This window comes from Capsella rubella, unplaced genomic scaffold (assembly GCF_000375325.1).
Source record: "Capsella rubella cultivar Monte Gargano unplaced genomic scaffold, Caprub1_0 scaffold_8, whole genome shotgun sequence".
Lineage (NCBI taxonomy): Eukaryota > Viridiplantae > Streptophyta > Magnoliopsida > Brassicales > Brassicaceae > Capsella > Capsella rubella.
Genome location: NW_006238916.1, coordinates 3,278,820 through 3,285,074, shown reverse-complemented (window position 1 = coordinate 3,285,074; position 6,255 = coordinate 3,278,820). Strand labels below are relative to the sequence as shown.

Here is a 6,255-nt window from a genome sequence, read left to right as displayed (position 1 = left end):
TGGGATCATGTAAACAACGATAGTGAGCAGAAAAATATCGTTCAAGCTACGTCTAAATCAAGATCTGTTCATATTCAACATCTTTTCAAGTTTATTTGCCGAGATGGACTGTCCAACAATGGTTGTACTTCCAACGTTCGTCGTCATTATGATTCTGAACTCGAAGATTCTGCTGACGATAGTATTTACACTGATAATATTGACGATGAAGGAGATGCAATGGATGAGGACTATGAGCAAACTGAAGAAGAAGAGGATGTTGAAGATGAAGGTTCTTACGACATAATGGATACGGAAGATAATGAATATGGGAGTGATGGATACGGCGAAAGTAGTAATTCTGAAGAAGAAGAAGATCATGAAAACGATGAAACTGAAACTGAAACTGAAGGATATGATGATAGCGATAGCGACGAAGAAGATATTAGTTATAATGATACACAAGAAGAAACAGATGATGAGGATGATGAGTAAATTTATAACTGTAATACATTTAAAAATATTGTTGTTCAAGGTAACACTAACATACTTTAATCATGCGTTTCTGAAGATATGTATCAGCATGCGAAGCTACGTGGAGAATATTAGCTTCCCCGATATGTTGTTGTACTGAAGATATCGTACAACACCTGTTGAAAAATTGCCCTTCCATCTTCCTGGCCAGGAATTGGTTATTTATAATGAGGATGATCCTATAGAAAATGTTATGTCACGTTCAACAAATGGAGGAAGCAAATTCTTAGCATGGATGGAATGCAATAGACTTGACCTTGAAGCTAGGAAGTTAACGTATGCTGAATTTCCGACCGCTTATGTATAAAAAATAAAAAATGTGGAAGCGGAGATCAAGGAAAAGAAAAAATTTTGCAATAGGAAGGATTACGTACGTACCACCTTCTACAGGGGATGCTTACTACTTAAGAGTTTTGCTTAATAAAATTCCAGGTGCAACCAGTTTCGAATTCTTGAAAATGGTTAACGGAGTTCTTTATGGAGAATTTAAAGATGCTTGCTATGCATTAGGATTATTGGATGATGACAAAGAATATATTTCAGCGATAAAGGAAGAAAGTTTTTGGTGTCTTGGGAAGTACTTAAGGAAGCTATTTGTGATACACTTGATTTCCAAGAGTGTATCTGTTCCGTTAAATCTTTGGCTCGCGACAAGAGATATACTATGCGAAGATATTTTATTTCTCCATAGGAACCGCATGAATGATCAAGGTACATCGAAATCTTAATCAAATTTTATGAAATATTTGTTCTATTGTTTATGTATGTCTTTATAAGAGAGTTTTTATAATCCTCGATACAAATGTTATTAATTCTATTACACAAATTGAAATGCAGGTCTAATGTTAACACAAGCTCAAATACGAAACATATGTGTGTCGGAAATCGAATTCCTTATGCGTTCGAATGGCACTTCTCTTTCAGTATTCTCAAATATGCCAACACCAGACGATAGTTCGATAAATCCTAATGAAAATAGGCTTATCATGGATGAGAAAACCTATAAACCTCATGAGCAAAAAATTGAATACAACAGACTGGTTGCTATGTTAACTGGAGAGCAAATACGTGTCTATCAAGAAATAATTGACTCGGTGAATCAAAACAAGGGTGGTATGTTTTTTGTGCATGGATTCGGTGGTACTGGAAAAACTTTCTTGTGGAGTATTCTTGGACCTGATATTCGATCTAAAGGTAATATTGTTCTCAACGTTGCATCAAGTGAAATAGTTGCTTTGCTATTGGAAGGTGGTAAGACAGCTCATTCTAGGTTTTGTATACCTATCAATGTAAACTGAAAGAACCCGTCCCAATTTTTTTTTTTAAACATACAATCCGGATTAACCCATTTAAAGCAAACCAGACAATCTCACTAACACAACCAATTCAACGTAACCAGCGGAAGACTTAAATAAAAATCCAATCAACCAATTCCATTAATCCAAGAAGTTCAACTATCATTATTCCAGAAACAAAATCATCCTAACATGCTTCTAAATTCCATTCTAACATCCTAACAAATCCTACAATAATCTAAACACCAATGAGCACCTAGATCATCCTCCTCTCCTCGCCATGATTCCACGGATCACACTTTGCTTTTACCTGCATCAAAGAAGAGATGCATAAGTATTTCATAAATACTTAGTGAGGCAATCATACCACCACTGGCTATACACACAAGCACATTCAACCATTATCCAAGGAAAAGAACCAAACAACCAATAAAAGATAGACCATAATCGCTTCTGACTATCGATGTCGATCGACATCCACCACTGGTGTCGATCGACACTCGCTGTCGACCCTCGCGGACGACACCGGTCTCGACACTCCAATCGTAAGATGTAGTTATCCTTGCGCGACAAAACGTTGGTGTCGAACGACACCCACCGTTGGTGTCGATCGACACCGACTCTCTGCAGACGCTCCAACTACGTTTCTCACTGGATCTCTTCTCCAAATCACCACCATGATGCGGACATCGATTATCCTGTCCAACCCGCTGAACTAGATCAAGTACCAGATCCTGTACCACACCCTGTACCAGTCGTCCCAGTAGGCCCCATGACTCGTTCAAAGTCTAAACAACTTAGAAAGAGGTTCAACCTAGCTGTACAAGACATTGTGAGCTCACTAGAGCTGAACTACGTCAACTGGTCTGTACCACCGTTACTCCATCACGACGAATATGATCCCATCGCCGAGGAAGAGCTTGCTGAAGCATTCACCCAAATGAGTCTTGAACATACCATTTCCCCAGGTATGAATTCTCCTTTGACAGGTCAAGAAACCTCTAGAATCCAAGAGAAGACAATGGAGTCACAAGAGACGAGCAAAACAAGCTTCACCTTCGAGAGTGATCGAGAGAGTGAAGATCAAGAACAAGACATCAAGGACTTGGAAGAGCTGCAAGTGACTGATCAAGCTACCCAAGAGAAACTCCAAGAAACCATCTACTTCAAGAAACCAACAAACAAACATGCACCTGACAAGACCCCTGAAGTAGATCAAGACGTAGTTCAGAGAACATCGATTGGGCCTAGATCGCATCCAGGTAAGTTCTATTCAATATTTTCGATAATTGCAGGTCCATTAAGCCCCAACAACGGCTAGGAGACGTGCTCATCACGAGGTTTCAAGTTTGCTTTAGTATTTTACTTATTTTCTTTCCAAAAACAATGGTTTTGTATTTGTAATTTTATTTATTTCCTTTGTTGCATTTTTACATTTATTTCGGCCTTAGGGCTAGCTGAAGGACTCTTATAAAGTCCCCCTGCAGCAGTTGTACGAGTTTTTAGCCTTGATTATCTATAAAGAACCGAACTTTCTTCACTTCTTCTCTTTAAGTGTTCTTAAGAGAATAAGCTTGTTCTTTGTCTTGTGTGTGTGATTCCACAAGGCTAAGATCGTGTACTGTATCAGAGACCAATCACATCTCTGTGGTGTACTTCAATCCGCCAGCACTTCCCCTTCATTCGATCCCACACGAGAGAAGCGACCGCCATCGTGTCAGATCTACATCAACGACCATCTTTCCTACACAAGAGAGAAGCGACCGCCATCTTGTATAGCCATCATATCTATCCTGATACAAGCTCACCACCGAGTCTTGTATCACACCATGATATGAGCGAGTCTCCAAGGGATTCCACAGGCATCAATCATCAAATAAAGAGCCAAACAAGCAAAGGAAATCAATCAAACAATCATCAAAACCCTAAAACAATGATCAAACATGCTTAGATAAGCCTGGTCATGCACTCACCTCTTTAACAAGAAGGAACAACAACGAACAGGGACTTGCAAGGGTGAAAACGATCTCCACAGACACCAAACACCACAGATCAACCTTCCTCTAGCCTTGAACCACTAAGAACAAGCTTTGATCCCTCCAAAAACCCACTCAAAAGCACCAAAAAGGGGTCAAACTCACTCTCTATTCTCTCTCAAACTCACAAAGCGACAAAGTGAAGTTTTAAGAGAGAAACGACGCTCCAAAGCTTATAAAGTCGACCTAGGTTTTCCCCCAAACCAAGCCTCAATTGAACCGACGATTTAAAACTTAAACCGTCAAACCAAAATTACTAGTGTCGATTGATGCAGCGCAAATACAAGATTCGAGGACGAATCATGCAGCGAGATATTTAGAATATTTCCAAATATCCCAAAAATCTATAGTTATTATCTTTAGCTAATTATTTATTATTATTCTAGAATATTCTAACCATTAGGGTTTTGCGGTTTATTATAAATAGAGGTTTTTAAGAGAGTTTGTAATTTAGTTTATGATTGATATTGATTTTGATTAATAAAGTTGAGAGGTTTCTCCTTTATAAACGAGCTTTCGAGCACGGGGAAGAGTATTCCCAAATTTATCATTTTTATCGCTTCTGCTCTCTATCATCGATCGACACCCGACCACAATGTCGATCAACACTACCCGGATTTCCAGACACGGGCGTTAATATTCAATGTGTTCGATCGACGCAAAGTCCGATCTAGCAGAATTGATAAGAGAAGCAAAACTCATTATATGGGACGAGGCTCTGATGATGAATAGACATTGTTTTGAAACGTTGGATAGGACTTTGCAAGATATAATGAAGTGCAATAGGATTTTTGGAGGTAAGGTCGTTGTTTTGGGAGGTGATTTTAGACAGATTCTCCCAGTAATTCCTGAAGGTGGTAGGGTCGCAACGGTTTTAGCCTCTATAAATTCTTCGTTGCTTTGGCAAAGTCGTAAAGTTTTAAAACTTACAGAAAATATGCGCTTACGGAAAGGCGTTAATAGTGAGCAATCGGTTGCTCTCGCCGAGTTCTCAAAGTGGCTTTTGGATATTGGTGATGGGAAAATCAACGAGCCAAATGATGGCGAGGTCGAAATAGAAATACCCGAAGATTTACTAATAACAGCATTTGAGGATCCAATCCACGCAATTGTTCGTGAAATCTATGGTAATTCCTTTGTTAAAGAGAAGGACCCAAAATTCTTTAAACGCAGAGATATTCTTAGTCCAAGGAACGAAGACGTTGATAAAATCAATCAATATATGCTTTCTCAACTACCAGGTATGTAATGTAATTGTTTACGTGTATTTAATTCTATGCTTTTTTGGTCATATTATAAGTATAGTAGATTATATGTGGCTTATTCATATTTAATTATATCATAGGTGAAGAAAAACGTTATCTTAGTTCAGGTTCCATTGAAACGTCGGATACAAGTGTTTCGACGATATGGTCTACTCGCAGGAATTTTTAAACAGTATCAACATTTCAGGATTACCTAAGCATGAATTAACATTGAAGAAGGGAGCCCCTATCATGTTACGAAGGAATATAGATCATAAAGGTGGTTTGTGCAATGGTACAAGGTTGATTGTTACTCAAATGGCTAATCATGTTATAGAGGCAAGAATCGTAACAGGTAACGGTGTTAATGAAAAAGTACTTATCCCAAGAATGTTTGTGTCTCCGCCGGATGCAAAGTTTCCTTTCCGTATGAGACGTCGCCAGTTTCCTGTAGCTCTTGCATATGCGATTACTATTAATAAAAGCCAAGGTCAGACGTTGGATTATTTTTACCAAAGCCAGTCTTTACACATGGGCAACTATATGTTGCACTATCTAGAGTGACGACGAGAAAAGGATTGAAGATTTTGATTACGAATGAAGATGGGGCATGTCAAAACAATACCCTTAACGTAGTCTTTAAAGGAATTTTTGATAACATTTAATTACATATCAAGTTGTTGCATTTCCGGTTTTACGTTCTTTGCCTTTCATGCAGGAATATGTATTAACATGGATACACTTTTTTTTGTTGCAGTCTTGAATAATTACGCTTTATATAGTCAATCTTTTCAATTTTCAAACGAATCAAGTTAGTGTATTTCTAAATAGCTTCTCTAATAGTTATAGTCGCGGAGCCGTGTACCTAATGATGAGTCGATTCAATTCTTTTTCATTATAGATAAACTAATCCAAGACATACCAGGCCCAATAAATGCCTTGGTTGGCAAGACACACCAAATCCTCTTATGTATTGAAAATGAACACATTAACAGAATCATTGATATTCAGCTATCTAAACTCAAAAAACCAATTGGATCTCTTTTTAAAGTTTCACGTGTTACCTTTCCATGCACGAATAAGCATTACCATGCATCCTCTTTACATGTTACTTTTGTTTTCAATCTTCAATAAGAATGCTGTTGCATTTACTTTGATGTTGTTTTA

At 38.1% G+C, this 6,255-nt stretch overlaps 1 pseudogene; it reads left to right on the top strand.

The window, feature by feature from the left end:
- The first annotated feature begins 4,487 nt into the window (after window positions 1-4,487).
- On the top strand, window positions 4,488-5,753 carry LOC17875861 (annotated as a pseudogene).
- Window positions 5,754-6,255: the final 502 nt, after the last annotated feature.